The sequence below is a fragment of the Bos indicus x Bos taurus genome, chromosome 29 (assembly GCF_003369695.1).
Source record: "Bos indicus x Bos taurus breed Angus x Brahman F1 hybrid chromosome 29, Bos_hybrid_MaternalHap_v2.0, whole genome shotgun sequence".
NCBI lineage: Eukaryota > Metazoa > Chordata > Mammalia > Artiodactyla > Bovidae > Bos > Bos indicus x Bos taurus.
The window spans coordinates 4,467,056-4,492,502 of record NC_040104.1 but is presented as its reverse complement, the minus strand read 5'-3'; the positions used below and the strand labels follow the sequence as shown (position 1 = coordinate 4,492,502).

Sequence of the window (25,447 nt, the reverse complement as noted above, 5' to 3'; positions counted from 1 at the left end):
AAACGGGGGTGTGGCAGGCGGAGGGAGGGCAGCACTGCCCACGGTGTTCCTGGCCCTGGAGTTCACCTGCGTCCCGTCTTGTCCGGGGCTGCAGCTGGGTGGAGTGCTAGCACCCAGGGATGCCCAGGTGCTGGCTTGCCACCCTCACTGAGCTGGAATAACCCCCTAAAAGAGTGGTCCATTGGCTGCAACCATGTGGGGGGGGGCAGGTGCGAGGGCCCCCAGGCTGATCCAGGGAGAGGGGAGGCCACAGCAGGGGGCAGGTGTGCGGCCAAGGACCACCCCACCTCTCTCGAAGGCTTTGGGGGGGAGCAGGGGGACAGATGAAAGGACAGACAGGGCTTTGGAGCAGGACACGGCTTGAGCTTGTGAATGGAGAATCTTCTCGTTGGTTCATTCATTCATTTGTCATCCATCCATCCATCCGAGGTTCATAGAGCACCTGGTGTGTGCCAGGCCTGTGCTGAGGCCAGAACCCCAGGCAGAGGTGCCCGGAGACCTCTGACGCCAAGCTGCACCCACGTTCCCCCCGCCCCATGCTGACCCAGCTTCTGTGCCCAGAGGTCAGACCCCCCTGCAGGTACATCCTCTAAGCCTGGCCGTCTGGCATCTGTGTGGGGGATCTGCCTCCTTACCCCGACTCCGTGACCCCTCCTCCAGGCACCGCCCCCCCTCCACCACCACAGCCCACTCCCTGCCTCCGGCTGTGTCCTCTTATCCCGGCTCCTCAAGTCTCGCTGATGCCTCTGTGGTCTTCCTCCCAGACCCCTCGCCTTTGGTCTGCTGCAGGCCACAGTCCCCTCCGCAGGCAGCTGTCCCCTCCGCAGGACAGGCCGGGGCTGCTCTGGGGACTCTGGCTTTTCCTGCTCCCTCCAGGGCGCCTCCATAGCCAGGACAGAGCCTGGCCCCTCGACAGGGACCTCCCACCACCTGTGGTCTTTTCCTTCCTCTGCTTCGTCTCAAGGAGTCAGTTGGGGTCTCTGAGCACATGGGGTGCTCTTGTGCCTCCTGGCTTTTGCACGTGCTGTTCCTTCACCCTGGAAATATCTCCTCCTTCCTCCCATTTGTAAGTTTCCCTCTACCCCATGGGTAAGCAGGTCAGTGGCTGTGGCCTCTCTGCTCATCTCTGCCCCGGCTCCTCCTCTCACCTTTCCGGTGGTCTCTCTGGTTCTAAAGATTGCGCAGATATAGAGAACTAAGGACCAGGACCCCAGCATTCAGCACAGTGCTCAGTTACTATGTGTGGAATGAATGAATGAATGGGCTTTAGCATTCATTTGCTTGCACTTAACTCTGTGACCTTGACCTTTTCCCATCAGACCTCAAATTCCTCATCAGTGCCCCGTGTGCAGCATCAGGCCCCACGTCCCAGGGCCGTGGCATGATGCCATTCTGCTCAGCTCTGATCCGCAGGGTCTGAAACAAGGACGGTGCCACTTTCCTGGAAGAACGGCTGTGTGAGTTGATTTCCTCTTCCGGCGACATGCTTTGCTTCACTCCATATTTTCCTGGCAAACTCTCTCTTGCAGGACATTGACAGGCAGACTCCAGAATTCATGGGAAATTGCAAAGGGCCAAGACGAGTGAAGCTCTTACACAAGCTGAGGGCTGATGGCAAATTTCAAGGCCAGTAACAGGGCAATAGTATCTCAGTGCAGCACTGGCCCAGACAACCCCATCCACCAATGGTTCAGGGAGCCCCACAGGGGCTCATGTGCCAGGCCGAAGGGGCCACGGCAGGCCTTTTCTTTACGTGACTTTGGGTTAATGGGTCCTCCTAAGAGAAGCTGTGTCTTGGCCTTCACCCTGCAACACACAGATCAGCTCCTGATGGATCCCAGATCTGATGGGACACTTACAGGAAATAGAAAAGAAGGTCTTTATGACGATGGAGCAGATGATTTCTTTTTTTAAAAAGGCTTTTATTTCATATTACAATATAGCTGATTAACAATGCTGTGATAGCTTCAGGCGGACAGAAAAGGGACTCAGCCATACACATGTGCGTGCATGCTCAGTGCCTTTGGTCATTTCCAACTCTTTGCAACTCTATGAACCATAGCCCACCAGGCTCCTCTGTCCATGGGACTCTCCAGGCAAGAATACTGGAGTGGGTTGCCATGCCCTCCTCCAGGGGATCTTCCTGACCCAGGGGTCGAACCCACATCTCTTGTGTCTCCTACACTGGCGGGTGAGTTCTTTACCACGAGCACCTCCTGGGACGCCCACCAGCCCTACACACACATGTATCCATTCTCTCCCAAACTGCAGTGATTTCTTAAACAAGACACAGGAAGGCCAGCCATAAGAGGAAATGTTTATAAATTACATTACATGAAGATGATTAAGAATTACCACTGTTCATCAAATGTTTTTCAGTTTAGTTCAGTCACTCACTCATGTTGGACACTTCGTGACCCCATGGTCTGCAGCACGCCAGGCCTCCCTGTCCATGACCAACTCCCGGAGCTTGCTCAAACTCATGTCCATCGAGTCGGTGATGCCATCCAGCCATCTTGTCCTCTGTCATCCCCTTTTCCTCCTGACTTCAATCTTTACCAGCATCAAGGTCTTTTCCAGTGAACTGGCTCTTCACATCATGTGGCCAAAGTATTGGAGTTTCAGCTTCAGCTTCAGTCCTTTCAGTGAATATTCAGGATTGATTTCCTTAAGGATTGACTCATTTGATCCCCGTGCAGTCCAAGGGACTCTCAAGAGTCTTCTCCAACACCATGGTTCGAAAGCATCAGTTCTTCGGCGCTCAGTCTTCCTTATGGTCCAAATCTCACATCCATACGTGACTGCTGGAAAAACCATAGCTTTGACTGTACAGACCTTTGTCAGCAAAGTGATGTCTCTGCTTTTTAATATGCTGTCTAGGTTTGTCATAGTTTTTCTTCCAAGGAGCAAGCGTCTTTTAATTTCACAGCTGCAGTCACCTTCTGCAGTGATTTTGGAATTAAAAAAAAAAAATCTGTCACTGTTTCCATTGTTTCCCCATCTATTTACCATGAAGTGATGGGACCAGATGCCATGATGTTAGTTTTTTGAATGTTGAGTTTTAAGCCAACTTTTTCACTCTCCTCTTTCACCTTCATCAAGAGGATTTTAGTTCCTCTTCATTTTTTGCCATAAGGGTGATATGCAGATCTGAGGTTATTGATATTTCTCCCAGCAATCTTGATTCCAGTCTGTGCTTTATCCAGTCTGGCATTTCACATGATGTGCTCTGCATATAAGTTAAATAAGCAGGGTGATAATATACAGCTTTGATGCACTCCTTTCCCAACTTTGAACCAGTCCGTGTTCCATGCCCGGTGCTAACTGTTGCTTCTTGACCTGCATACAGGTTTCTCAGGAGGTAGGTAAAGTGGTCTGGTATTCCTATCTCTTTAAGGATTTCCCACAGTTTGTTGTGATCCACACAGTCAAAGGCTTTAGCATAGCCAATGAAACAAAATAGATGTTTTTCTGGAGTTTTTTTTGCTTTTTCTATGATCCAGTGACTATTGGCAATTTGATCTCTGGTTCCTCTGCCTTTTCTAAATCTGCTTGTCCGTCTTGAGGTTATCAGTTCATATGTTGTTGAAGCCTAGCTTGGAGGATTTTGAGCATTACTTTGCCAGCATGTGAAATGAGTGCAATTTTGCGGTAGTTTGAACATGCTCTGGCATTGCCCTTCTTCGGGATTGGGATAAAAACTGGTCTTTTCCAGTCAGTTTCAGTCATCAACTTCCGGTCACCAATTTACTCTGCTGTTTATGAATGGGTGCCATCCTGTTGGTGGACATCTTCGTTCACCTTGCAGAGGTGATTAGCACCTAAGTAAAATAAGAGAGATGTAATGTTGGAGTTGTACTCATTTGTCAAGAATGGGAGCTACTTCTTTGCTGAATGGGGGTAATTGGTTTTGAATCCTGGAATTCCTATGCTTTGAATTTGAATCCAATTTCCTATGCTGTTCACACTAGAACAGCTACAGAACGCTAATGCTAAGTCACTTCAGTTGTGTCCCACTCTTTGTGACCCCATGGACTGTATATAGCCTGCCAGACTCCTCTGTCCATGGGATTCTCCAGACAAGAATGCTGGAGTGGCTAGCCATGCCCTTCTCCAGGGGATCGAACCCACATCTCTTATGTCACCTGCATTGGCGGGCAGGTTCTTTATTACTAGCGCTACCTGGGAAGCCCCCAAATGCTACACTCTTCAATTTAATCTGCATTGACATTTTCTCCAGCTCATTCTTAAATGTACAGTTAACAAAGCCATCGGTCATATGTGCCAATTTCCACAGTATAAATACTCCCATGATGGCTGGTAGCAAACTGCCAAAGTGAAGTCACTGAGCAGAATTTGGCAGGCGCGTACAGCTGCACTAGTGTGTATGTCCATCTATGGACCTGAAGACCATATGAGGTCAGAGCATAGGTACTAGTAGAATAATTAGGAAGTGATGAGGTTTGAGCACTATGACAGTGACTTTTTAATCGGTTTTATGTAACCCTGAGCTTGTATAGTTTGATTTTCTATCCTGGTCATGGTTAACAGCCAGCTCCTCAAACTCCCAAGAACTTAGTACTCAGCTCTTGGGAGCTGGTGTGAGGGGGGATTAACCCTCTCCTCTCCCTGCTCCCGCCACCCTCCAGGCCTCTGCTACTTCAACACAAGGCAACCATTCAATCCTATTCTATCTCCTCAAGGCGATCTGCTGGGGCTAGGAGGGGAGATGCTGCACCTGCCTCCTCTTATCTCCTGGCTCCACGCCTAAGCTCCTCCCACAAGAAAGTGGGAGCATGCAGGTGACATGCCTCCACCCTGAACTGTCCCACCCCTGGGCCCTGGGGGTCTCTCTTCAGAGGGCATCAGGCCCTGCCCTTCTATGTCTGGGGGTGGCTGGAAAGAGGGGTTTTGTTGACCCCTTCAGCCTTAACATCCCACATAGCATGTGGGAGACAGCGGCAGGCATGTGCCTGGAGGGGGCAGGTCAGGTCAGTGGCCGAGGGCAGAGCCTGAACGTTAGGACGGGTATGAGGGACAAGGGGCAGCAGGACAGACAGCGAGAGGATGGAGGGGGGAGGGGAGAGGTGGTGACGGATGGGGTTGGGAGGCAGATGTGCAAGGGGAGGGGAAGAGAAGGCCAGGACAGGGAGAGCTGCAGGCCTGTTATTGGCAGAGGGTCAGTCACATGGCCTGAGACTGGACAGAGAGAACGTGGTGGCCCTCATCTAAAGTAGACCAAGCTGCACTCTGGCCAGTCAAGGGCTCCAAGGGTCCCCAGGGCTCATCCTAGAGCTAAATCCCTGGGGGGTGGAGGGCAGAGTGGAGGGTTATCAGGATGCTCGAGACAAGAGGGAGGAGCCAGAAATCAGAGCATGGGGCTGGGGCAGCATGTGGGCAGAGATTCCACCTAGCAACCAAACAGCTCCACCCACCTCAAAGATCCAGCTCCTGCCTGGAGAGCTGGACCCTTGAAGAATCTAAGCAGCAAAGGATGCTGGGAATATCCTGCGCAGCCCATCACTGAAGGAGGCCCAGAGAGGGCACACAGCTGAATCTCGCCTCCCAGCCCCTCCTGGCCAACCTGGCAAAGAGACAGGGAGCAGGATCCCAAGCACCCCGGTCCTCCTTCCTGGGCGCCCAAGTGGGGCCAGGACAGGGCCCTCTCGGGAGCTCTAAGAGGCAGCTGGGAGATGCCTGGGGGCCCCGTCGCCTAGCGACCGGCTTCCCGCAGCCCTGGCGGCCCCTTGCTCTGGGCGCTGCCCACTCCTGACACTGGCTCCGAGCACTTTTCACTGCCGTTCTGCATGAATAGGCGCCAGGCCTCCTGCCAACTGTCCCCTCTTAAAAGGCAGCCCCGGCGAAAGGCCTTTTCAAGTGGGATCGTGCAGTGCCACCCAGGCTGGATGGGCATTGTCGGGGGGCCAGGGTCCCAGCTTGGTGGCTGGGGTCAGGGGGCCACACAAAGGATCCTGATGGAAGCTTCACGCACTCGGCCGCAGCAGCCCTGTTTATTAATCTGCAAAACTGGCGCCACCATCTTTAGAGGGGAGCCTGAATGAAAAGGAGGTCTTTTGAGAAGTGGCCTTTGAAGCTGCAGTCCTAGGATCCTTGTTAAATTGATTTGAAAGGGCAGCAAAACCCCACAGGTAGTCAGGTGAAGCCAGAAGCCCCCGGAGCTTGGGTGGAAGTCTGAATGAGGGGGTGCACCCCTGCACAGTGAGGTGGCTGGCCAGGTGTCTCCAGCTGAGGCAGGTGGAAAGATGTGAGTCTTGCTGGGGAAAGGCCTTCAATATTTCCCAGCATCAGTGGGTTTTCCAATGAGTTGGCTCTTCCCATCAGGTGGCCAAAGTATTGGAGCTTCAGCTTCACCATCAGTCCTTCCAGTGGATATTCAAGGTGCATTTCCTTTAGGACTGACTGGTTTGATTTCCTCACTGTCCAAGGGACTCAAAAGAGTCTTTTCCAGCACCACAAATTTGAAAGCATCAATTCTTTGATGCTCAGATTTTGTGAAAGTGAAAGTGTCAGTCACTCAGTCGTGTCCGACTCTTTGCAACCCCATGGACTGTAGCCTGCCAGCCTCCTCTGTCTGTGGGATTCTCCAGTCAAGAACACTGGAGTGGGTTGCCATTTCCTTCTCCGGGGGATCTTCCTGACCAGGGATCGAACCCAGGTCTCCTGCATGGCAGGACATTCTTCACCGTCTGAGCCACCAGGGAAGCCCTCAGGGTCTGTGGAAGGAGGCAGCTGGACTTGTGAGTGGCGGCTCTCCGCCCTCCCACCATCTCTGAGTGTCCGGGGCCAGTTCCGGCCCTGTGGCATGGGTGTATCCACGGGCAGGACAGTTCCCCCTGCCCTCGAGCAGTCTGCCAGTGGGCAGAGTCAAGGTGGCATAAATGATGGAGAAAGCTAAAATTGTAGGGCTCCATAAAGGAGTGGATGAGCTTATGGTGGGCACCCAGTCTGATTTGAGACTGGGGGTGGCCCAAAGAGGGAGGGATGGCCAGGTGCAAAAGTGGGAGTCAGAGAAGTATCCCAGGGTCAGGAAACTCTGTGCAAAGGCCCCGGGGTGCCTGGCTCCGTGGAGGATCTGAAAGGAGGCGTGGGGCTAGAGGGGCTGGGCCTGTACCGTGGATGGAGGGTGGGCTTTCCGGGGGCAATGGGGAACCAGGGATGGAAGACCGCCTGCTTCGGCCCCCATCCTTGGGCCCTGCCCTGCATACCCTTTCCTCCTGCCCAGGCCCCTCCCCCTGCCTGAACCCCAAGCTGTGGGGACAGGCGGAGAGACTCCGGCAGGCCGTCTGCACCGCAGGGCCCGCCCACAGCCTCTGCCCTTCCTCGGGCCTGGGAAACGAGGCCACTTCTGCTCCCAGCCCCCAGAGGGCCTCGGGGGGCCGCCGGGCTCAGGGAGGAAAGTTGTGGGAAACAGCCAGGTCCCCCGGGGCCCTGATGGGATCCTTGCAGCTTCTTGCACCAGATAAAGACTCTGTGCCTCCACTGAGCAGCCCCTGGGAGCAGGGTCAGAGCCCCTCTGCCAGGGGTGGTGGCAGAGCAGGGTGGGGCTGGTCTCTCTGCAAGCCGGGAGTCCTGAGGACATGAGCCCTGAGTTTAGCAGGTCCAAGACCCCCAACCACAAAGCGGGATGTTTCCTGTCAAAGTTCAGCCATTTCGCCCCAGCGGGACGGGCAGGCACAGGGGCTGGGGAGGAGGCTGGCTGGCAGCTGGTGGCACCTGAACAGGCTGACAGGCAGAGTTGGGAAGGGATCTGGGGAGAGGGCTGGGGCCCTCCTCTGCCAGCCTCTGCCATCTGCAGTGCCAGTCCTCACCCCCTCCTCACTGCAGAGAGCAAGTCTCCAGGTGGACAAGGCCCCCGCCCTGACGGACAGGACCTCTCAGAGCAGGTCCCAGAGATGGACAGCAGGGTGGAGGCAGCAGAAACCCCTGCCAGGGTGCCCTGGCTCCTAAGCCCCCCTGTGATAGTCCAGGGAGCCCCCTCCTTCCTCCAGCCCCGCCTACAGAGCTCTCCCCAACCCCGTCCCGAGGCCCAGAGGCACTGCCTGGCTGAGCACGCACCTCTCCTGCTCCAGAAAAGCCCAACAGAACCAGCCCAGAAAACTCACTTTGAAGGTCAAAGTCATCCAGGGAGCAAAGCGTGCCCCTTGATGACATCTTTCCAGAGCTCTGTGGGGGCCTCAGCCCCCCGGCAGCCTGAAGAGGAGCCCAGGGGTGAGGATAAGCGGGCGCCCCCTGCTCCTCCTCCCTGTGGCCTGAGTGCTCCCTGGACCCCCGGGGGCACGGTTACAGAAGAGACACTCAGGGCATCTCAGCATCTCCTTCGCGCCTGCACCCAGGAGCTGGGGGAGGACAGGGGCCCCACGTATACCCGGAGGCCACGCGGACAGAGGAGACGTCTCCACTTGGCCTGAGTCTGAGAGCTGAGAGGTCGCCTGGGGTGGGACCCAGCAGGGGAGGGGCTGTGATGGCAGCCAGCCCGAGAAACTGGGACATGGGCCCCTCTCCCTAAGGAGAGGGGAGGAGATGGCCTAGCACCCGAACTTCGGGTCCCGGCACTGAAGTAGTCTGACTAGGGCGAAGAAATGACACAGAACCCAGCTCGTGTCATAGAGTGCGGCTCTCTGCCCGCTCTGGAGATGATCCGGACCACCCCACCCCCACCTTTTCCATTCACATCACGATTATTTATTGAGCATCTTTTGTATACCAGACTCTAGGAGTGCCGTGGTGACCAAAGTCAGACATGATTCCTTCCCAAAGGGAACTAAATTAAAAATGCAAATGCATAGAAAACATGCACAGTGCTGAGTTCTGCAAAGAGACTGGCTCGTGGTGCTCTGAATGCTGGTCGCAGGTGGAGCTGTCTTGGTGAGGAGGTGAGGGAAGGCCCACCCTAAGGATGTGGCCTTAGAGCTCCAGGCTAGAGTGGGAGGCAGAGGGGAGGGCAGAGATGGTCCACGCAAGTCCCCCTCGTGGGGGACCGCGGTTCATCCAGGAAATGGCCCGGAGGATCAGCGTCTGCGGGGATGGTCAGCATCCACGGGGAGGGTCAGCGTCCGTGGGGAGGGACGGTGGGACCACTTGGGGAAGCAGACTCTAAGCATGCCTTGTTTCTAAGTCGAGGGTGGGGGGATTCCTTGCAGGGCAACCGGAAGCTCACATTTCACAGCCCACAGACGTCCTCAGAGCAGAGCTGACCCATCCACCTGGGTCACGGTGGCCGCACATCCATGCTCCCTCATCGTTCTGATGTGGCCGCCTCGGATGCATCTTAGCATCCCTGCCCTACCTCCCGGGTCCATCCTCAGCATCCCTCCTCAGCACGCCGGCCAGTCCAACCGGCTTCTCCAGCCTCCGTGTTCCAAGGCCTGGCTCAGGGGTGATGGAAAGCACACCCAGGTAAAGAAGAGATGAAGGAAGGCTGGGGGTGCGGGGCAGAGGCAAGGGGGCAAGTCCAGCTGAGGACGGTCAAGGCCGAGGGGCCCACAGAGCTGAGGACTGTGGGGCTGGGACGGCCCGGGGAGCCTCCAGGACCCCTCGGAGGGCACTTGTGTCAGAGCACATGGGGAGCCAGGGGGTCCAGTCCCCAGGGGGGCTTCCTAGGGGCCAAGAGTGGGGGTGACGTGAGGAGCAGGGAGGGAGCCCAGCACCACCTGCCTTTCATGTGCCCACAGTGGGCACGGCCAGCCCCATGCTCAGTTCAGATTATTGGGCGAACACGCTTCCCTCCCCCCTCCCACTGCCTGCGTTCCTGACGCCAGCCTGGGTTTGGTTACCAGGCAGCCAAGGCCCCTGAGGGCACCCACCTCACGAGCTGGCCTGAGTTGGAAACTGCTGATGGGTCCTGGGCTTCGGCAGCAATGAAGCAACTTCCAACCGGCAACTGCTTGGCAGTGGGACATGGAAACTTCTCACCACCACGGGTGGCCGTGGGGCCCTGAGAACACGCCTGTGGGTCTGTGTGAGCATGTGCGTGAGCGTGTGGGCCGGGGGAGGGAGTGTGTGCATGCCCCAGAGACTATCCGCGCACCTGAGCGTGTTAGTCTCAGGCGTCCACGTGTGTTCACAAATGGGCACGCCCGAGGCTTCCCCTGCACACACGGGTGTGTGTGATGTTCACCCGGCAGGTCCTGCCGCTGCACGCAGGTACGGGCTGAGCTCACACGCCTGGCACCTGTGTTCGTCGGTCACAGGTGTCTGTGCCTTGGGACCGTCTGTGAGGGATGCACCTCTCTGCATGGATGTACATTCAGCCTCTGACCGTCTGCGCGTTTGTGCCGGGCGTGGGGGGCCAACGAATCTGTCTGTTGGTGTGCAGATGAGCACACGCGTGCACAGACATGCTTCCGTGGGATTTCGTGTATGTGTCTGAAGCATGTTGACAAGAGTCCCAGCACACAGCATGGGACTCAGCATCCAGGGGAGACGTAAGAGATGCTACGAGGTGGATGGATGGGGATGGTCAGAATCTCCAGACAGACAGAACCAATAGGTGTGTGTACAGGAGGAGGTTTATCATAAGGAACTGGCTCATGAGATGATGGAGGCTGACAAGTCCCAAGAGCCCCAGCTGGGAGACTGGAGGCACAGCAGAGTTGGTGGCTTAGCTCCAGTCTGAGTCCAGAAACTTGAGGCCCAGGAGAGCTCATGGTGTGGTTCTAGTCCAGAGGACATCACGCTGGAGATCCAGGAAGAGAGACGGTTCAGCCTGAGGCCGGAGAAGGCTGATGTCCCAGCTCAAGGTCACTCAGGCAGGAGGAGTTCCATCTTACTCAGGGGAAACAGCCTTTTGTTCTATTCAGATACCTGGGTCTATATCAACTGATTAGACAAGGCCCATCCAGTCTGGGGCTTCCCTGGTAGCTCAGCTGGTAAAGAATCCACCTGCAATGAAAGAGACTCTGGTTTGATTCCTGGGTCTGGAAGATCCCCTGGAGAAGGGATAGGCTGCCCACTGCACGTATTCTTGGGCTTCCCTGGTGGCTCAGGTGGTAAAGAATCTGCCTGCTATGTGGGAGATCTGGGTTTGATCCCTGAGTTGGGAAGATCCCTTGGAGAAGGAAACAGCTGCCCTCCTGGAACACCGAGTGCTGGAACACTCCAGTATTCTGGCCTAGAGAACTGAATGGACTGTATAGTTCATGGGGTTGCAAAGAGTCAGACACGACTGAGCGACTTGCACTTTCAATCTGCTTTACTCAGACGATGGATTCAAATGTTACTCTCATCTAGAAACACCCCTACAGAATAATGTTTAATCAAATGTTTGGGGCCCCTGGAGCCCAGTCAACTTCATACACAAAATTAACAGTCACAGGTGGAAAAACAATGAATAGGAGGTGGATGGCGATGCATGGGTGGATGAGTGGATGGGTAGGTGGGTGGATGAATGAGTAGGGTGGATGCGAGGATTGGTAGGTGATGGCAGATGGGTGGGTGGAAGCAGGGGCGCTGAAAACTCAAAACCCAAGAACATTCTGAGTCCCCATGAAAAACTGGCTTGAAACTCCACATTCAAAAAACTAAGATCATGGCATCCTGTCCCATTATTTCATGGCAAGTAGACAGGGAAAAAAATGGAAAGAGTGTCAGACTTTATTTTCTTGGGCTCCAAAATCACTGCAGATGGTGACTGCAGCCATGAAATCAAAAGAACCTTGATTCCTGGAAGAAAAGCTGTGATAAACCTAGACAGTGTGTTAAAAGCAACTTTGCTGATAAAGGTTCGTGTAGTCAAAGGTACGGTTTTTCCAGCAATCATGTATGGATGTGAGAGTTGGACCATAAAGAAGATTGAGAATGGAAGAATTGAGGCTTTCAAACTGTGGTGCTGGAGAAGGCTTTTGAGAGTCCCTTGGACTGCAAGGAGATCCAACCAGTCCATCCTAAAGGAAATCAATCCTGAATATTCATTCGAAGGACTGATGCTAAAGCTGAAGCTCCAGTACTTTGACCACCTGATGTGAAGAGCTGATTCACGGAGAAGACCCTGTAACTGGGAAAGACTGAGGGTGTGGGAGAAGAGGGCGACAGAGGATGAGATGGTTGGATGGCATCACTGACTCAACACACATGAGTTTGAGCAAACTCTGGGAGATAGTGAAGGACAGGGGAGTCTGCATGCTGCAGTCCCTGGGGTCTCAGAGTCAGACGCAACTTAGCGACTGAACAACATGACATCCAGCCCTTCCAGGGCCCTGCCCATCAGGACCTTTGAGCTCCACTGAACTCTCTCCAGCTCCTCCACTAGCCCCAAATCCCTTTCACCCTCGGACCTTTGTCTTTCTCTATGAATCTGCCTATTCTAGGGGCTGCATATAAACAGAGAAGTCATATCAATGGGATACAGTATGTGTCCTTTTGTGTCTGGCTTGTCACTTAGCGTGATGTTTTCAAGGTTCATCCTTGTAGCATACCTCAGAGTTTCAATCCTTTTTACACGTGTGTTAGTTGCTCAGTCGTGTCCAACTCTTTTCGACCCCACGAACTGTAGCCCGCCAGGTTTCTCTGTCCATGGAATGGTCCAGGCAAGAATACTGGAGTGGGTTGCCATTCCCTCGTCCAGGGGATCTTCTCAATCCAGGGATCAAACCCTTATCTCCAGCATTGCAGGCAGAATCTTCACTGTTTGAGCTATAGGGAAGTCATTTTTTATGGCTGAGTATTATTCCACTGTAGGTATCGACAACGTTTCCTTTATCCATTCATCTACTGGTGCACACTTCAATGGTTTCTGCCTTCTGTCTGTTGTGAGTAATGCTGCTGTAGGCACTGATGCACGGATATCCATTATAGAGTCCCAGCATTCTTCAGGGGTATTTACCTAGAAGGGGAACTGCTGGGTCATGTTGCTCAGTAGTTCTGTGTTTAACTTGTTGAGGTAACACTAAACTGTTTTCCACAGTGACTGCATCATTTTATATTCCCACCAGTAGTGCTCAAGGGTTCCAGTTCCTCGGCATCCACACCACAGTTGTTATTCCCCCCACGCTTCTGTTTAATGACAGCCTTCCTAGTGGGTCTGGGGTGGAATCTCATTGCGGTTTCGATTTGTATTTCCCTAATGACTGATGATGATGAGTATCTGTTCTTGGGCTATTGGCCATTTTTAGATCTTCCTTGAAGAAATGTCTATTCAAGTCCTTTGCTCATTTTGCAATTGTGTTTTTGCTGTTGTTGAGTTAAAGGCGTTCTTTAAATATTTGGATATTAAGCCTTCGTCGGAGGACTGATGTGCAAATACTCCTCTCATCATGTAGGGTATCTTTTTACTTTCTTGATTGCAGTAATGTCCTTTGATGCACAAAATTTCTTTAAGACTAATTTATTTATTTTTTCTTCTGTTACCTGTGCTCTCGGGGTCATAGCCATAGAACTATAGTGCAATGCAGTGTCATAAATATTTTCCTTGAGTTTTATGTTTTAGCTGTTTAGGGGTCAATCCATTTTGAGTTAATTTTTTAATTTTTTGTTTCATAGTGGAGTATAGCCAATTAACAATGCTGTGATAGTTTCAGGAGGACGGCCAAGGAACTCAGCCGTACATACACATGTGCCCACTCTCCCCCAAACCCCCCTCCCATCCAGCCTGCCACGTAACACTGAGCAGAGTTTCCTGTGCTACACAATAGGTCCTTGTTGATGATCCATTTCAAATATAGCAGTGTGTACATGTCCATCCCCAAAGCCCTAACTATCCCTTCCTTCTACATTTTGAGTTAATTTTTGTCTATACCGTAAGGTAAAAGTTTAATTTCAATCTTTTTTATGTGGATGGCCAGTTTTCCCAGAACTATTTGTTGAAAAGACTGTCCTTTCTTCACTGAGTGTTCTTGGCACACTTGTTGAAAAATCAGCTGACCGTGTATGTGAGTGTTCATCTCTGGCTCGATTTTAATCCATTGGTCCATGTGTTTGTCCTATGCTAGTTCCACACTGCATCCTTTTAATTTCTATAGCTTTGTAGTAAGTTTTGAAGTTGTTCCCACCCTGTGGGAGTTCTTTAACTTCTATTCTTCTTTTTCAAGATTATTTTGACCCTTTGAAGCTCCTTGCAACTTCTATGCCTTTGAGGATCGTCATTTTCATTTCTATGAAGAAGTTTCTTGGACTTGCCATAGGAATTATTGTACCTATAGATCACTTAGGGTAACAGAGATATTTTAACAATGTTAAGTCTTTCTATCCATGAACATGGGATGTCCTTTCATTTATTTAGATCTTCTCTCATCTCTTTCAGCAATGTTTTGTGGTTTTCAGCATACAAATCTTTCACTTCCTTTGTTAGATTTATTCTTCCTAAATGTTTTTTTTTTTTTTTTTTTAGAAGCTACTGGAAATGGAGTTGCTGAATTTCCTGCTCAGATTGTTGGTTGCTGGTGTGTAGAGCACAGCTGATTTTTGTGTGCTGATATTTTACCCTGCAACTTTGCTGAATTTGTTTGTTTGTTCTAGGAGTTTTCTTGTGGATTCCTTAGGATTTTTTTAGGACATAGGATCACGTCCTTTGTGAACAGATAATTTTATATCTTCCTTGCCAAGTTGGATACCTTCTGTTTATGTATTTTCTTGCCTAACAGTCCTGCCTAGAACTTCTTGTACCATGTTGAATAAAAAACGGTAAAAGCAGATATCCTTGTCTTGTTTCTGATTTTACTGTGACACTTTCATCCTTAACCACTGACTATGACATTAGCTTTGTCATACTTTTTCCCACTAATATCCTTTATCACATTGAGGTAGTTTTCTCCCTACTCCTAATTTTTCTAGAGTTTTTATCATGACAGGGTTTTGGATTTTGTTAAATATCTCTCTCAGATAACTGAGAAGATCACAAGTAATTTTTTCTTCCTTCTAGTATTGTAGTGCCTAACACTGACTGGTTTTCTTATGTTGAACCAACCTTGCCTTCCTGGGGTAAATCCCACTTGGATGGGATATATAATCTTTTTAATATACTGCTGGATTCCAGTTGATAATATTTTGTTAAGAAATTTAGCATCTCTATTCATGAGAGATATTCGTCTGTGGTTTCCTTTCCTTGTAAGGTCCTTATCTGACTTTGGCTTCACAGTAATGTTGACCCTGTACAATAACTTAGGAAGTGTTTCATCCTCTTCAATCTTTTGAAAGAATTTGAGGACTGGTGTTAATTCTTCTCTAAATATTTGATAGAATCTACCTGTGAAGCCATCTGGTCCTGGGTTTTTCTTTGTTGGGAAGTTTTTGATTACTAATATAATCTCCTTACTCATTATAGATCTATTTCGATTTTCTATTTCTTTTTGAGTCAGTTTAGGTATTTTTTGTATTGCAAGTAAATTATCCATTTATTCCAGGTTATCTAGTTCATTGGTATTCATAGTATTAGTTTATAATCCTTTTTATCTCTGTAAGGTTGGTAGAAATATCCCCATTTTCCTTTCTGATTTTACCTATTTGTGTCCTGGTAAATCCACCTTTATTCTGGAGGGAAATAACTTAGACTGTACCCACTGACACCATTGAAAGCACAGTTCTTCCATGAACCAGGCCAAGTGATGTTCATTCCCATCAGTTCATTCCCACCTGGGGCCAGCCATGATTAATTTCCATTTCTATTCTCCCAGCAGGCCCAGTCAGCTCTGCCAGTACTTGCTGAGTGACCTGGGGAAGAGCGTGTTTCCTCTTGACCCCACCTGACCCAGGGAGGCAGGACAGGATGTGTGGATGCCCTGGCCTTCCACACATGCACGCTGTTTCCAAAACGGAGGGGGCTTCATTCCTGGGAGGCCCCCCCTTACAGGGAAGGGGTGCCACCCCAGATCTGCTTCCAGCGGCCCAGGATCCCCATCGAGCAAATCCTCCCCTAGTGCCCGCCTAGAAAGCCCTACCGTCAAGGCGGGGCATGTGGGCTCCTTCAAGTGGGAATCTGCCTTCCAGGAGCAGTTGGATCTCCCTGGAACTGACTTGTAGGAACTCTGGGGCCAGGGGAGTGGCAGGAGGGGTGTCGGGGTGGGGAGGCAGAAGGAAATGCTTGCGCTTTCTAGGAATTCTTATATAGTAGTTCAAACCAAAGCGTGAGGACTGGACTTTGGCTTCTAGTGGGGCTAAAAGCCATGTATTTCCAGGCACAGCCTGTGAGTCAGGAGACTCCAGAGTCTGAGGATGACGCCCACGTGTCCCAAGGATCCATCAGTGTCTCTCTTTGCCCAGTCCCCAGCCCCACCATAGCTCCTTAAGTGAGGTTTCACACAGACCCCCATGCAGTGCCCCGGAACAGTGCCTACTCCATATACTAATTTAGTGTGTTATGAAGGCAGCCTTTCAAATTCACGGGGAAGATGGAGCCAGTTAATAAGGGGGCCTAGGGTCTATTAAAGCTGAGTCCCGGTTTCATCCCTGATTCCAGAATAAATTCCTGGAGCTTCTGTCTGCACAGCCCCCTGCCTGGAATCCTGACTCCAGACCATTGCACGGCTTGATGACTTCAGCCAGACCCTTCTCAAATGTCTACTGGAACAAGCCTTCTGCCTCCACATCTATGGTCCCACACTGGGCCCCACTGGCTGTCCCCGGCCCAGTTTCCCCCCCACTGTCTGAGCTGATATTATACATCCTTTGTTGGCTGATACTCTCTGACTCCTAAGTTCATTCGCCACTGAATCCCCAGCTCCCAGCAAAGTGAACAATTGAACGAGTCAATGAATGAACACACGGACTCATGAATAGCTGTAAAGTACAGAACCATATGAGAACTCGAAGAAATATCCTGCATAACCCCAGGACTCACTATGGATGTGAATGAGACCACAGCTGTGTGCAACCCCCAAATCCCACCAATTGGTCACAACCTCTCCACCCCAGGCAGAGCCTCTCTCGCGTGTGGATGGATACCCTGGGTGTCTCACACCTGGGCATGAGAGGGTGCTCTCTAGTCCTATTGCTGCAGCTGGTCGTCCGGGTGATGGCCATGTTTTCAAGGCCAAGGCTGAAGCCTTCTGTCCGGGGTGGAGGCCCAGGGTCCACAGCGCACATGCAGAATCTGCTGAGCTGTGCTACCTTCTGCAGAGAAACGGTAGGGCAGTCTGGCTCCACAGCCTCTGGCATAGACCCCAGGTGGGATCAGGCATCCACCCACAGCAGGCCCCTCCCCCCAGTGAAGCAGGTACCCCCATGGAAGCTGAGAGTACATCACTGTTGCACTCCCTGAAAAATTCCGCATTCCAGGTGAGGTGTGACTGAGCCCTTGTCACAGAAAAGTGAAATCTACGGTGAACTGATCTCTGGTTGAGAAAGACCTTTCTGAATCTTATTTCAAAAAAAAAAAAAAATCCAAAACAGTAACAATAAAGAAGTTCAAGACATTTGACTGGACACAGCCTCCTTTATATTAAGGAGAGAAACCCAAAACAGAGCCCAGAGATGCTAAGAAATGTTGCAACACACAAAAGACTGACGTAGTCTCCATGTACAAAAGACACTCACAAATCAGTAAGATGAACAAGGCATAGATGGCTGGATAAAAGACAAATAGGAATTTCATGCATGAAATACGCATGGTGATAATCCTATAAAAAAAAGGTGCTCATTTTCACTACTGAGCAGAGAAGTACCCATTGAAACATCCTGATGCCATTTGCAGTCATCAGAGACAAAATAATGTTGCTCTGCTGCGTTGGTGGCCGTAAATCTCTTACAGCGCCGCTGGGAATGTAATTGCTAGCAGCTTTCTGGAGGACAATTTGGCAACATGTAGCCAGCCTGGCAATCTCACTCCTAGGAATTCGCCCTGAGAAAACCCTCCCATGTGTGTGCATAGACTTTGGTACCAGGGTGAACATCACGGCAGTACCTGTAATACCTAAAAGCTGGAAACAGCAAAGAACAGGTCATTTATTAAACACTCTGTTCCGTAAAATAGTATTCAGCCATTAAAAATCATGTTTTCAGAGACTGCGTAACAGCATGGGGAAATAATCAGGATCTGTTACGTGAAAAATCAGGAGACAGAACTGCAACCACAATCTGACAGTAATTATGCAAAACAAGTAAGTCTGCGTCTGCATAACAGATAGACTGGAGGGAACATGCCAGCAAGTAAACAGAGCTGGCACGGGGACGCCCATCTGGGCTGTTGCGTATTTTCTCCTTTAGAATGCCCTGAATTTTCCAGGTTTCCTGCAATGATCATTAGTAAATAAAAGGTGGGTGTTTTTTTTTGATTGATGTATAGGTAATCTGAAACTTTGGCGACCTGATATGAAGAACTGACTCATTGGAAAAGACCCTGATGCTGGAAAAGATTGAAGGCAGGAGGAGAAAGGGAAGAGTGAGGATGAGATGGTTGGACATGACTGAGCTACTGAACTGAACCAATAGTTGGTTTACAATGTATTAGTTTCCGACAAGTGATTCAATTATACACACACATGTGCATATGTATATGTACTCTTGCAGATTCTTTTCCATTATAGATTATTATAAGACATTGAACATAGTTCTCTGTGCTACACAGTAGGTTCCTGTTATCTCTTTTATATATAGCAGTATATATCTGAACTGAACTGAACTGAGTATGCTATCTGTTAATCCCAAATTCCTAATTATTCCCACCTCCTTCTTTTCCCCTTTGGCAACCAGGAAGTTTGTTTTGTATATCTGTGAGTCTGTTTCTGTTTTGTAAGTAAGTTCATTTGTGTCATCTTTAAACTCCTCATGAAAGTGGTATCATATGATATTGTTTTTACCTGGCTTACTTCAGTTCAGTTCAGCTCAGTTGCTCAGTTGTGTACAACATTTTGCGACCCACGGACTGTAGCACACCAGGCTCCCTATCCATCACCAACTCCCGGAGCTTGCTTAAACTCATGTTCATTGAGTCGGTGATGCCATCCAACCATCTCATCCTCTGTCATCCCCTTCTCCTCCTGCCTTCAATCTTGCCCAGCCTCAGGGTCTTTTCCAATGAGTCGGTTCTTCGTATTAGGTGGCCAAAGTTTTGGAGTTTCAGCTTCAGCATCAGTCCTTCCAATGAATTTTCAGGATTGATTTCCTTGAGGATTGACTGGTTTGATCTCCTTGCAGTCCAAGGGACTCTCAAGAGTCTTCTCCAACACCACAGTTAAAAAGCATCGATTCTTCAGCGCTCAGCTTTCTTTATAGTCCAACTCTCACATCCATACATGACTGCTCGAAAAACCATAGCCTTGACTAGATGGACTTTTCTTGGCAAAGTAACATCTCTGCTTTTTAATACGCTGTTTAAGCGACCGAGCGACTTCACTTTCACTTTTCACTTTCATGCATTGGAGAAGGAAATGGCAACCCACTCCAGTGTTTTTGCCTGGAAAATCCCAGGGACGGGGGAGCCTGGTGGGCTGCCGTCTATGGGGTTACACAGAGTCGGACACAACTGAAGCAACTTAGCAGCAGCAGCAGCAGCAAGTTGGTCATAGATTTTCTTCCAAGGAGCAAGCGTCTTTTAATTTCATGGCTGCAGTCACCATCTGCAGTGATTTTGGAGACCAAGAAAATGAAATTTGCCATTCTTTCCATTGTTTCGCCATCTATTTGCCAAGAAGTGATGGGACCAGATGCCACGATCTTCATTTTTTGAATGTTGAGTTTTAAGCCATCTATTTCACTCTCCTCTTTCACTTTCATCAAGAGGCTCTTAAGTTCCTCTTCGCTTTCTGCCACAAAGGTGGTGTCATCTGCATTTCTGAGGTTATTGATATTTTTCCTGGCAATCTTGATCCCAGCTTGTGCTTCATCCAGCCTGGCATTTCACATGATGTACTCTGCATATAAGTTAAATAAGCACAGTGACAATATACAACCTTGATATACTCCTTTCCCAATTTGGAACCAGTCTGTTGTTCCATGTCTGGTTCTAACTGTTGTTCCTTGACCTGCAAACAGATTTCTCAGGAGGCAGGTAAGGTGGTCTGTTATTCCCGTCTCATGAAGAATTTTCCACAGTTTGTTGTGATCTACACAAAGACTTTGGCATAATCAATAGAGCAGAAGTAGATGTTTTCTGGAACTCTCTTGCTTTTTCTATGATCCAACGAATGTTGGCAATTTGATTTCTGGTCCCTCTGCCTTTTCCAAATCCAACTTGAACATCTGGAAATTCACAGTTCATGTACTGTTGAAGCCTGGCTTGGAGAATTTTGAGTGTTACTTTACTAGTGTGTGAGATGAGTGCAATTGTGCAGTAGTTTGAGCATTCTTTGGCATTGCCTTTCTTTGGGATTGAAATGAAAACTGACCTTTTCCAGTGCTGTGGCCACTGCTGAATTTTCCAAATTTGCTGGCATATTGAGTGTGGCACTTTCACAGCATCATCTTTTAAGATTTGAAATAGCTCAACTGGAATTCCATCACCTCCACTAGCTTTGTTTGTAGTGATGCTTCGTAAGGCCAATTGACTTCACATTCCAAGATGTCTGGCTCTAGGTGAGTGATCACACCATCATGGTTATCTGGGTCATGAAGATCTTTTTTGTATAGTTCTTCTGTATATTCTTGCCACCTTTTCTCTTTTTAAAAAAAATTAATCTATTTATTTTAATTAGAGGCTAATTACAATATTGTAGTGGTTTTTGCCATACATTGACATGAATCAGCCATGGGTGTACATGTGTCCCCCATCCTGAAACCCCCTCCCACCTCCCTTCCCATCCCATCCCTCAGGGTCATCACAGTGTACCAGCTTTGAGTGCCCTGTTTCATGCATTGAACTTGGACCGGTGATCTATTTCATGTATGGTAACATACATGTTTCAATGCTATTCTTGCAAATCGTCCCACCTTCGCCTTCTCCCACAGAGTCCAAAAGACTGTTGTTTATATCTGTGTCTCTTTTGCTGCCTTGCAAATAGGGTCATCATTGCCATCTTTCTAAATTCCATATATATATATATATATGTTAATATACTGTATTGATGTTTTTCTTTCTGACTTACTTCACTCTGTATAATAGGCTCCAATTTCATCCACCTCATTAGAACTGATTCAAATGTGTTCTTTTTAATTGCTGAGTAATACTCCATTGTGAATATATACCACAGCTTTCTCGTCCATTTGTCTGCTGATGGACGTCTAGGTTGCTTCCATGTCCTGGCTATTGTAAACGGTGCTGCGATGAACATTGGGGTACACGTGTCTCTTTCAGTTCTGGTTTCCTCTGTGTGCATGCCCAGCAGTGGGATTGCTGGGTCGTATGGCAGTTCTATTTCCAGTTTTTTAAGGAATCTCTACACTGTTCTCTATAGTGGCTGTACTAGTTTGCAATCCCACCAACAGTGTAAGAGGATTCCCTTTTCTCCACACCCTCTCCAGCATTTAATTTTTGTAGACTTTTTAACAGCAGCCATTCTGAACAGCGTGAGATGGTACCTCATTGTGGTTTTGATTTGCATTTCTCTGATAATGAGCGATGTTGAGCATCTTCTCATGTGTTTGTTAGCCATCTGTATGTCTTCTTTGGAGAAATGTCTGTTTCATTCTTTGGACCATTTTTTGATTGGGTCATTTATTTTTCTGGTATTGAGCTACATGAGCTGCTTGTATATTTTTGAGATTAATTCTTTGTCAGTTGCTTCATTTGCTATTATTTTTTCCCATTCTGAAAGCTGTCTTTTCACCTCACTTATAGTTTCCTTCATTGTGCAAAAGCTTTTAAGGTTAATTAGGTTCCATTTGTTAATTTTTGCTTTTATTCCCATTACTCTGAAAAGTGGGTCATAGAGGATTCTGCTGTGATAAATGTCAGAGAATGTTTTGCCTGTTTTCCTCTAAGGGTTTTATAGTTTCTTGTCTTATGTTTAGATTAATACATTTTGAGTTTATTTTTGTGTATGGTGTTAGAAAGTGTTCTAGTTTCATTCTTTTACAGGTGGTTGACCAGTTTTCCCAGCACCACTTGTTAAAGAGTCTTTCTCCATTGTATATTTTTGCCTCCTTTGTCGAAGATAAGGTGTTCATAGGATTTATCTCTGGGCTTTCTATTTTGTTCCATTGATCTATATTTCTGTCTTTGTGCCAGTACCATATTGTCTTGATGACTATAGCTTTGTAGTCAGGCAGGTTGATAGTCTGAAGTCAGGCAGGTTGATTCCTCCAGTTCCATTCTTCTTTCTCAAGATTGCTTTGGCTATTTGAGGTTTTTTGTATGTCCATATAAATTGTGAAATTATTTGTTCTAGTTCTGTGAAAAATACCATTGGTAGCTTGATAGGGATTGCATTGAATCTATAGATTGCTTTGGGTAGTATACTCACTTTCACTATATTGATTCTTCTGATCCATGAACATGATATATTTCTCCATCTATATGTGTCCTCTTTGATTTCTTTCATCAGTATTTTATAGTTTTCTATATATAGGTCTTTTGTTTCTTTTCATTGCAATGGTGAATGGAATTGTTTCCTTAATTTCTCTTTCTGTTTTCTCATTGTTAGTGTATAGGAATGCAAGGGATTTCTGTGTGTTAATTTCATATCCTGCAACTTTACTATATTCATTGATTACCTCTAGGAATTTTCTGGTGGTGTCTTTAGGGTTTTCTATGTAGAGGATCATGTCATCTGCAAAAAGTGAGAGTTTTACCTCTCTTTTCCAATCTGGATTCATTTTATTTCTTTTTCTTCTCTGATTGCTGTTGCCACCTCTTCTTAATATCTTCTGCTTCTGTTAGGTTCATACCATTTCTGTCCTTTATTGTGCCCATCTTTGCATGAAATTTTCCCTTGGTATCTCTAATTTTCTTGAAGATATCTCTAGTCTTTCCCATTCTATTGTTTTCCTCTATTTCTTTGCACTGATCCCTGAGGAAGGCTTTCTTATCTCCCTTGCTATTCTTTGGAACTCTGCATTCAAATGGATATATCTTTCCTTTTCTCCTTTGACTTTTGCTTCTTTTCTTTGCTCAACTATTTGTAAGGCCTCCTCAGACAATCATTTTGCCTTTTTGCATTTGTTTTTTGGGGGAATGGTCTTGATCACTGCCTCCTGAACAATCATGAACCTCCATCCATAGTTCTTCAGGCAGTCTCTATCAGATCTAATCCCTTGAATCTATTTCTCACTTCCACTGTATAATCCTAAGAGAACTGACTTAGGTCCTACCTGAATGGTTTAGTGGTTTTCCCTACCTTCTTCAATTTAAGTCTGAATTTGGCAATAAGGAGTTCATGATCTGAGCCACAGTCAGCTAGTCTTGTTTCTGCTGACTGTATAGAGCTTCTCCATATTTGGCTGCAAAGAATATAATCAATCTGATTTTGGTATTGACCATCTGGTGATGTCCATGTGTAGAGTCTTCTCTTGTGTTGGGTTGGAAGAGGGTGTTTGCTACACCAGTGTGTTCTCTTGGGAAGGCTATGTTAGCCTTTACCATGCTTCATTTTGTACTTCAAGGCCAAATTTATCTGTTACTCCAGGTATCTCTTGACTTCCTACTTTTTCATTCCAGTCCCCTATGATGAAAAGGACATCTTTTTAGGGTGTTAGTTCTAGAAGGTCTCGTAGGTCTTCATAGAACCATTCAACTTCAGCTTCTTCAGCGTTACTGGTCAGGGAATAGACTTGGATTACTATGATATTGAATGATTTGCCTTGGAAACAAACAGAGATCATTCTGTCTTTTTTGAGATTGCACCCAAGTACTGCATTTTGGACTCTTTTGTTGACTATGGGGGCTACTCCATTTCTTCTAAGGGATTCTTGCTCACAGTAGTAGATATAATGGTCATCAGAATTAAATTCGCCCTTCCAGTCCATTTTAATTCACTGATTCCTAAAATGTCGATGTTCACTCTTGCCATCTCTTGTTTGACCACTTCTAATTTACCTTGATTCATGGACCTAACATGCCAGGTTTCTATGGAATATGGCTCTTTAGGGCATTGGACTTTACTTCCATCACCTGTCACATCCACAACTGGGCATTGTTTTTGCTTTGGCTCTGTCTCCTCATTCTCTCTGAAGTTATTTCTCCACTCTTCTCCAGTAGCATATTGGGCACCTACCAGCTTGGGGAGTTCGTCTTCCAGTATCATATCTTTTTGCCTTTTCATACTGTTCATGGGGTTCTCAAGGCAAGAATACTGAAGTGGTTTGCCATTCCCTTCTCCAGTGGACCACGTTTTGTCAGAACTCTCCACCATGACCCATCCGTCTTGGGTGGCCCTACACAGTATGGCTCATAGTTTCATTGAGTTAGACAAGGCTGTGGTCCATGTGATGAGTTTGATTAGTTTTCTGTGACTTACTTCATTTAGGATGATAATCTTTAGGTCCGTCCATATTGCTAAAAATGGTATAATTTCATCCTTTTTTATGACTGAATAGCAGTCCATTGTACATGTATACCACATCTTTATCCATTCGTCTGTCAATGGGCACTTACATTGCTTCCTTCCACATCTTAGCTGTTGTAAATGGCGCTGTAATGAACATTGGGGTGCATGTATCTTTTCCAATTAGTTTTCTCCAGATAATGCCCCCAAAGTGTGTTTTAATTGACTTATCAAAAGCTGTTTAACCACACAGGGCAGTGACGTCATATGACATTTGGTGAAATAAACATTATGTTAACGCAATAGACTGATCAATAGCTAGATCGATAGGTTAAGTCTGTATGGATTATCAAATCATTTCAATCTCCTTCATGATTCATGTATGTATGTCCCAGATTTTCTACATTAAGATGTGTTACTTTTATAATCATTTAAAGAGGTTATTTTTTTAAATTTATTTATTTTAATTGGAGGCTAATTACTTTATAATATTGTGGTGGTTTTTGCCATATATTGACATGAATCAGCCATGGGTGTACATGTGTTCCCCATCCTGAACCCCCTCCCACCTCCCTCCCCATCCCATCCCTCAGGGTCATCCCAGTGCATGTTTGATGCATGAGGCAGGGTGCTCAGGGCTGGTACACTGGGATAACAAGGAGGTTATTTTTTAAATAATTAAAAAAAAATTTTTGGCTGTTCTGTACAACATATGGAGTCCTAGTTCCCCAACCAGGGATCAGATCTGCACCCCAGTGGACTGTACCCCTCCAGCTTCCTCTGTCCTTGGGATGTTTCAAGCAAGAACACTGGAGTGGGTTGCTATTTCCTCCTCCAGGAGATTCTCCTCGCTCTGGAATCAAACTGGTGTCTCCTGTGTCTTCTGCATAGCAGGCCAATTCTTTACCCACTGAGCCCCAGGGTCCCCTGCAGTGGTAGCATAAATTCCTAATCACTGGACCTCCAGGGAAGGCCCAGAGAAGCTATTTTTAATAAAGGAGGCACTGGCTGAATTCATAAAGAACACTGTGGTGCCACATTAAGAGTCCACCAGACAGGAATTTTTACTGTTTTGAAAAATGCAGAAACCCTTCTATAGGTGTCAACATACACAATTTGCAAAACTTTTAACCCAGAAATCC

The 25,447-nt window shown here is 47.9% G+C and overlaps 1 long non-coding RNA gene across 1 annotated transcript; it reads left to right on the top strand.

Annotated features, from left to right (window-relative positions):
• Positions 1 to 345: 345 nt before the first annotated feature.
• LOC113886254 lies at positions 346 to 14,630 on the top strand. Its single transcript, XR_003509403.1, has 3 exons — positions 346 to 580; positions 1,320 to 1,457; positions 14,345 to 14,630. It is a non-coding gene; the product is annotated as an uncharacterized LOC113886254 (long non-coding RNA).
• The last annotated feature ends 10,817 nt before the right edge of the window (positions 14,631 to 25,447 follow it).